This window comes from Macadamia integrifolia, chromosome 8 (assembly GCF_013358625.1).
Source record: "Macadamia integrifolia cultivar HAES 741 chromosome 8, SCU_Mint_v3, whole genome shotgun sequence".
Lineage (NCBI taxonomy): Eukaryota > Viridiplantae > Streptophyta > Magnoliopsida > Proteales > Proteaceae > Macadamia > Macadamia integrifolia.
In genome coordinates this window covers 15,120,698-15,129,700 of record NC_056564.1, presented here as the reverse complement: position 1 = coordinate 15,129,700, position 9,003 = coordinate 15,120,698, and positions in this window count along the sequence as shown.

The window sequence follows — 9,003 nt, the reverse complement described above, 5'->3', positions numbered from 1 at the left end:
AAGGTGGAAAGTGTGTGTACTCGGCCACCACCCCTCCATCAGGGCCCCCACTAATGCTGGATTAAACTTTCGGGTCTCTACAAGGGCCAGCCGGCATAGATAGGTATCATCAACCATCTCCTTCACCCTACGAGGGAGCATCCTATGCCAGGACTGAACCATGTTTGGGTGGCTATAGGAGGACAAGGTAGGTGGTTCCTTCCCCTCATGCTAATGGAAATAATAAATGAATAATAAAAGAAAAAAACAGCAAAAGCAATACAAAACAAGAATAAAAGATTATCAAAATAAGGAATGAAATGTAAAGACTTACCCAGGAACCCCTTATGGAGTTGCAGATATGATTTTGGCTATTGTGAAGGGTTTGCCCAGAATACTAATTGGCTCGACCCTCATCCCTAGGGGAAAGACTGCTGCAACTCTCGAGCTGAACCTCTACCTGAGTCTTCCTCTTCCTCCTTTCAGCCATATTTTTAGAAATTACAAAAAGCCCCTAAAAGCTTTCCAATTTGCATGAAGCCCGTGAGAATGTCAAATTCTCCAAATAGCTCCTCCCTCAAGAGCAAGATGAATATCTTCAAGAACTCTAAAAGTAAAATGAAGAACACCAAGAATGAGATGAATATCTTCAAGAATTCCAAGAGCAAAATGAAGAACACCAAGACCAAGAGGAAAAACTTCAAGAAAAAACCAAAGGGTTCTAGGAACTCACTTCACTCAGAAAAGTTAGAATGAAGAATGAACAAGGGAGGGGACTCATTTTATATAAATTTTTTTTCTCCAAAAAAAAAAAGATTCCAGATCAAGCATCAAGAATCAAAGGATTCCAAATCAACATCAAAAGTCAAAATCAAAAATCAAATTCTAAACCGAAAATCAAGAATCAAGGAAAAATCAAGAAAAGACATGATTGACCCGGCCCCAGATGGTCCATTCTCATTGACCCGATCCCAAATAGCCCAGCCCGGTTTGAAAGAACCCCGTGGAAGACCAGATAGCCCAGCCCAATCCGAAATAACCCGCCTGGAAGACAAGATAGGCTAGCCTAGTTCAAAAGAACCCGCCTGGAAGACCAGATAGCCCAACCCTGTTCGAAAGAACTCGCCTAGAAAACTAAATTCCATGACCTGGAAAATGTGAAGCCTAGCTAAGGAAAATAAAAAAAAAATCAAATGTTTTTTATTTATTGTAAGATTGGAAGAATAGAGAATTTATGTCTTGTAATCATCGGTCCCAGATTGTCCAGATTGGCTCGAAAGACCCAGCCTGGAGACCATATTTCCCTGAACTGGCACATGCGAGGCCCAGCTAAGGAAGAATCAGGATCGAAGTACTAACCTTTTTTGTAGGATTGGAAGAGTAGCAAATTCCTTTCCACAATTGGTAGCCCCAGGTAAATCCTCAACTTCAAAGTAGGTAGGAGATATTATTTGTTGTATTTTTTAACTCTGTCATAATTGAGCAAGATGACAGCAGTACATGCTCTGGGTGACAAAATGTGGTTGTTCTTTTCTTTGCCCTTCGGCCATTGGCATAGGCCTCAGCCAAAAAGGGGTATTCTATAGACACCCAATTTTATCACCCTCCTCTCATTAGGATGAAATATGGATCTCAGATGCGACTTTCGACTTCCGACTTCGGACCGACAGATATGCTGATGGAAACATTCCCTTACACAAAACCTTGAAAATCCCTGCACGGGAGAGAGAAAGGCCTAATTTTGACTTTTCATATATGAAGGGATCTGGTCAAGATGACCATATAGATGAATAAGGCTTGTAAATACGATTCCGATGATATATGATAAGCCAAAATCGGATCGATAGATCTTCGGCAATCGTTCCCAGAAAATCACGTTTTTTCACGTGCATGTCGCGCCTTCCCGTACATATGCCGTGCACACTGACAGTCCCACTAGAAGCCTGGAAAAATCCCTCACCTAACACAACACCCTAAAATTCATTCCCTACCTACCCGGATAACCCCAAAACACTCCTGGGTTTGAAACCCTAGAAATCCCCGTATCTAATCTTGACTTTTCATATATGAAGGAATTTGGTTAAGATGACCATACAGAGGAATAGTGCTTAGAAATACGATTTGGACGATATATGGTATGCCAAAATTGGACTGACGGATCTCTGCAATCATTCTCAAAAAAACACTTTTTTTCGCACACATGTCGCGTACACCATCCTAGTCGGCCTAGCCAAGCCATCCAGCCCAACCAAGCCAGCCAGCCCAGCCAGCCTAGCCAAGCCCAGCCTGGCCGCACACCTGTGCATGGCCCTACCGCACACCTGTGCATGGCCCTACCGCACGCTATGCACGGGCCTACCGCACGCTGTGCGTGGCCCCGCCGTACGCTCTACACTGGCCTATCGCACGTTATGCGTAGCCCTGCCGCATGCTATGTGCGGGCCTACCGCACATTGTGCACGGGCCTGCTGCACGCTGTGCGTGGCCCTGCCGCACACCATGCACACATGGCCCACACACCTTGCACACCTGACCCGCACACCGTGCCCGCACACCATGCACATGGCCCGCACACCATGAACACATGGCCCGCACACCCATGTATTCGCGCACCCGTGACATCACCCGCACCCCTGGAAAAACCTTCTCTCTCCTCTTGCTTTTTCAAAAACTACCTTTTCTAGCAAAATTTTCTCTCTCCTCTTGCTTTTTTGAAAATTATATTTTCTGGAAAAATTTTCTCTCTCCTCTCGCTTTTCTGAAAATTACCCTTTCCGAAAAAATTTTCTCACTCCTCCCACTTTTCCAAAAATAGCCTTTCTCAACAAAATTTTTTCTCTCCTCTCATTTTTTTGAAAACTGCCTTTTCTGGTAAAATTTTCTCTCTCCTCTCGCTTTTTCAAAAATCACCTTTTACCAAGCTAAAATTTCTTTCTACTCCCCTTTTTCTGAAAACCCCATTTTACCCATTGGACAAAAGCCCTCCCCACCCATTTTTGCCTTCAACCCCTCTTTTACCCATTGGACAAAAATCCTATCTCTTCATTTTAGGCAAAAGCCCCCCTTTCATCCACTGGATAAAGGGATTCTCCTTCTCCTACTTGGTTGAAAAAAACTATAAATACCCCCCCTCTCCCTTAGAAAAATGACACCAACAGACCCCTGAATCCCTTTCAGAGTGAAATTTTCCTCCCCTCCCCCCTCTTGATTTTCTTCTGATCTTCAGAGCGATCTTTGTCAAGATCTGAAAACTCATTTGGATCTTCAAAGTGTTCTTCAGGATCTTGAAGATTTTCAATCCAAATCCTTTGTTAGATCTAGTTTTTAGCCAAAAATAGTATGTTCTTTAGCCACCTCCTTTGAGTGTTCTTGAGTGTTCTTGAGCGTTCTTGAGCATTCTTAAGATAGAAACCCCCCCTTTTTTTAAGTTCTTCGGGTCTACGAAGAGATCTTTGTTAAGATCTGAAACTTTGTTCGGATCTTCAAAGTGTTCTTTGGGACTTTGGAGTTCTTCAATCCATTTTTAGGTCAGCTTATTATTTTTTTTTTTCAAAAATAGCCATTCCTAGCCAAACCTCTGTCCGATTATCCCTAAATCTTTCTAGGAATAGCCATTTCCAGCGGAAGCTCTGCCAGAGTGCCACCTCATCCCAAGCTCGAAAATAGCCTTTCCTAGCCAAATCTCTATCCGAGTGTCCCTGAAATCTTTTCAAGAATAGCCATTCCCAACAGAAGCTCTGCCGAAGTGCCACCTGAGCCTAGCTCTCTCTTAGTGTATCCTCAGCGGAAGCTCTGCCTGAGTGCCACCTCATCCCAAGCCCAAAAATAGCCTTCCCTAGCCAAAGCTCTATCCAAATTCAAATCCAGAAATAGTCATCCCTAGCCGAAGCTCTGTCCGAATCCAAATCCGAAAGCAACCGTTCCTAGCCGGAACTCTGTCTAGATACCATCACAATTAGCATCTCTCAAGAAAGGAAGTTGGAGGTCAAGACCATCTTCCCCTGAGCCAGGAGAACACGAAAGACAGTCTGAGCCGGTACCAATCAGGGGCCCACCCCTCTTGATCCGAAACAGGGGTCAAATTTATGTGCAATCTCTCTCCCCACTCAAGCATAATGTAGACATCTAATAATTCTTGTTTTAGTGTATATAATAGTTTGAATTCAATTAATGTATATATGTGTGATAACTAAGCCATACATGTGGAATAGTAATAATTGTGGAAAATGTTCGTTCCCAAACATCTAACAAGAAGACCAGTTGAACCGGGCAGATTGGGTGCTTAACACCTTCCCAACTCTATAACCTGACACTTACCCTAAATCTCTGGACCAGACCAAATTTCAGGCCCTTTTCTCAAGAATCGGGCCCACCCCTGGGTCCTAGGCCCATAACCCTAGGTGGCGACTCCAAACCCCATTTGCATGATCCCGATCCCCGAATTGGACCAACATCAAAACCCTCGTCTCAAATGATGAATTTTACACGCTTGTGAAATATGCCTCCACGTATCTCCAGCAATGATAAGGTGGTGTGGGGCCCACAAGCAAAGCACACGTGATGTGAGCCACCTCCTCCTCACCACAAAGGTGAAGGGAGAGAGAGGAGAGATGGTGGGGATCCATCTCCAGCTGCTACCCTCACAGGCCCTCTCGGGTTCAGGTCTTGCAAGACCAAACCGAACCAAGTGGGAAATTAGACCGGGTTTAGAAAGTTGGGTATCGCAAACCATCAACTGATAAGTTAATTTTTAGGTTTCACACCCAACCTTGGAGCAAAATTAGAAGATACAAATGAAAGAGATGCACCAGAATCAAATAATACATATGCAGGTATATTAAAGACAACCACTGTACTTGTCACCACTCCAAGTGCAACCTCAGCTTCCTAAGATGTGAGTGCAAAAACCTTTCCAGTTACTTATGACTTCTTGGTGGCTGCAGAAGAAGAAGAAGTCACACTCTGCTCACTAGATTTCCTCTGAGGATAAAATCTTGTATAATACCCCATCTGCTAGCATATATAGCATCTCACATTAATAGGCTGAGCTGTAGATACTGTTGGCTGTGATTGTGTTGACTGTGATTGTGTAGAAACTCTACTGGATTCTCTCTGTCTGGTTATTGTGGCAGAAGAAGAAGCTCCCCTTCCAACCCTTCCAAATTGTCTCCCTGTGTTACCTAGCCTGACCCTTCTTGTTGCCTGAACCTGATAACCTTCCCTTTGCTTGTCCTCAATGGAATTTACAATCTAAACCACATCAGCATAGTTCTAGAGCTGATGAGCTGCTAATATAGCTCCAATGCCAGACCTCAAACCCTTCTCAAATTTCTTTGCCTTTGCACTATCATTCTTCATATGTTCTGGGGCAAAGTAATATAAATCCTCAACTGTTGTTGGTACTCTGCTGTATTTTTTTGTTGTAGCCCTTGCTATATACCCTGGGCCATATTGGTCATCAGGGTGGCCACATCCTATGCTATAAGCACTAGAGGTACAGAAGGTGACACAGATGTTGCCGCTGCTGCAGTGGCAGGTGTAGGAACTAATTCTTCTATTCCTGATACTGACTCACTTTCCCTCTTATCACTCACAGACCCCTTTCTGGTGTCATGTTCCTTACTGAGGTTGATCCTGTTTTGGAGGCATTTTGGGAATTTCCTAAAAATAATAGTGTATTAATTCCCAATACTCAACAAATATATTTCAAAAAGGATGAGTAGAGAGGGTAGCGGCTGAAGATGATGAAACGTCTCTCTTCCCTTTTGGGGGGGGGGAAGGACTTGCATCCTATCCTCTCTCCTCTCATTCTCTTTCATGTGAGGGAGGAGGTGTGTCGTGTGTGCTTACCTTATAGACCCCGCACCATTGTATCGTCACTCGGTGATACGTGGAGGCTATTTTATAAGAGTGTGAAATTTATCATTCAATATGGGGGTTTGATGATGGTCCAATACGGGGATCGAGAACATACAAATGGGGGTTTGGAGTCACCACCTAGGGTTATGGGCCTAGAACCCTGGGGTGGGCCCAATTCCTGAGAAAAGGGCCCGAAATTTGGTCTAGTCTAGAGATTTAGGGTAAGAGTCAGGTTGTAGAATTGGGAAGGTGTTAGGCACCCAATCAACCTGGTTCGACCTTCCTACTAGATGCTTAAGAACGAACATTTTCCATAGTTATTACTATTCCACATACATGGCTAAGTTATCACACATATATACATTGACTGAATTTAAACTACTATATACACTAAAACAAGGTCTATATAAAGTCTACATGATGACAAGTTGGTTGAGAAACTGTACCTGAGCTTAACCCCTGTTTCGAGTCAAGAGGGGTGGGCCCCTAATTAGTACCGACTCAGACTGTCTTTCATGTTCTCTTGGCTCAGGGGAAGATGGTCTTGACTTCCAACTTCCTTTCTAAAGTGATGTTGACTGTGATGGTATTCAGACAGGATTCCGGCTAGGAACGGTTACTTTAGAATTTGGATTCGAACAGAGCTTCAGCTAGGGAAGGCTATTTCTGGATTTGGATTTGGATAGAGCTTCGGCTAGGGAAGGATATTTTCGGGCTTAGGATGAGGTGGCACTCCAATAGAGCTTCTACTGGGGATAGGCTAGGGGATGGCAAGGCTGAGGTGGCACTCCAAAAGAGCTTCCGCTGGGGATAGGCTAGGGGAGGGCTAGGCTGAGGTGGCACTTCGAAAGAGCTTCCGCTGGGAATGGCTATTTCTGAAAGGATTCTAGGGGCACTTGGACAGAGCTTCTGCTAAGAACTATTATTTTTGGAAAGAAATAGATTGACCTAAAAATGGATTGAAGATCCCCAAAGCCGGGAAGAACACTTTGAAGATCCAAACAGAACTTCGGATCTTGACAAAGATCTCTTCGTAGACTCGAAGAACCTCAAGGGGGGAGGGATTTCTATTTTTGGTAGAAACCAATAACACTCAAAGGGGGGAGGCTAAGAACATACTATTTTTGGCAAAAACTAGATTATGGTAAAAACTTGGATTGAAGATCTTCAAAGTCCTGAAGAACACTTCGAAGATCCGAACAAGATTTCAGATCTTAACGAAGATCGCTCTGAAGACCCGAAGAAAATCAAAAGGGGGAGGGGAGGAGGAGAGAGGGCTTCACTACTATGGAGTGAGGTGGGGTTGTTTGGTGTGGAAAATCTAGAGGGGGTATTTATAGGATTTCTGGGCCAATGGGGAGGAGGGAGAATTTTTTACCAAAGGACAAAAGAGGGTTTTTGGACTAAAGTGAGTGAAGAGGGCTTTTATCCAATGGGAAAAGGGGTTCTTGGACTAAAATGGGGGAAAAGGGCTTTTATCCAATAAGTGAAAGAGGTTTTTTGGAAGAGAGAATTCTTAGCCAAAAAGTGGGTTTTTGGTCTCAAGTTGGTGGAGAGGAAATCTCTTCACCCACCGGGCCAATGGAATACCAATCCTGGCCATTGACGGTGGCACACAAGATTAGGCCGAAGTGCATAGGGCAAGGTCAGTATGGGAGGGTAGGTAATGTGTACAATGTGTGTGGGCAATGGCATGGGTGTGCGGCACATGGCACGCGGGTAGTGGCATAGGTGTGCGGGCAGTGGCATTGGGGTACAGTACATGGCAAGCGGGAAGTGGCATTGGTGTGCGGAACATGGCACACGGGCAGCATGCGTGTGCAACACATAACGTGTAGGGCAGCATGCACATGGGAACAGGCAGTAGCAAGGGCATGGGCTAGGTAACAGTAGGCACAGGCGCAGGTTGTAGCCAGTGGGAGTGCTGGTAGTAGCCTACGGGCACACAGGCTGTAACCAACGGGGGTGTTGGTAGCAGCCTGCGAGCCTGCGGGTTGTAGCCAACAGGCATGCGGCCAGGGTCATGTGAGGGCACACATGCTAGGCTGTGTGGGCTGGCCTGCTGGCTAGCACACTTAGCACGCTTGTGGGCAGGGCTGGCTGGGCAGCTAGCACGTAGCATGAGTGCGGGCTAGCCTACTAGCCATCACGCACAGTATGCACACAGGCTAGCCTACTGGCCATCTTACACAGCATACACGTGGGCTGGCCTACTGGCCATCGCGCGTAGCATGCACACGGGTTGGCCTACTGGCCAGCGCGCGTGCGATCACTGATTTTTCTGGCGATAATCACGGGAGATCCGACAGTCTGATTTTGAAGTGCCATATATCGTCAAAATCGTATTTTTGAGTACTATCCATTTGTATGGTCATCTTAACCAGATTCCTTCGTATATAAAAAGTTAAAATTGGACCCTCTTCTTTCCCACATAGGTTTCCAAGGTTTTCAGGTAGTGGAATGTTTTTGGGTTTTCTTAGTCCATCATCTCTATTGATCAGAAGTTAGAAGTCACGTCAAAGATCCACATTTCATCATAGCTGGAGGAGGGCGATAAAATTGGGTGTCTACAGAATGCCCCTCTTTGGCCGAGGCCTATGCCAACGGCCGAAGGGCAAAGAAAAGAACGACCATATTTTGTCACCCAGAGCATGTACTACCGTCATCTTGCTCATTTATGACAGAGTTGAAAAATGTAATATATAATATCTCTCAACTATTTTAGAGTTTTAGGACTTACCTGGGCTTCTGATTATGGGGAAGGAATTTTCTGCTTTTCCAATCCTGCAAAAATGTTAGTACTTTGATCTTTTTTCCTTAGCTAGGCTTCACATGTGCCAGCTCATGGAATTTGGTCTCCAGGTTGGTTTTTTCGTGCCAATCTAGACTATCTGGGACTGATGGTTACAAGGGAGGAATTTGCTACTCTTCTAATCTTGTAACACGGATAAACATTTGATTCTTGGATTTCCCTTAGCTGGGCTTCGCATGTGCCAGTTCAGGGAATGTGGTCTCTAGGCTGGGTCTTTCGAATCAATCTGGACTATCTGGGATCGATGGTTACAAGAGAGAAATTCGTTTCTTTTCCAATCTTGTAACAAGTAAAAACATTTGATTCTTAGATTTTCCTTAGTTGGGCTTAACATGTGCCAGTTCAGGGATTTG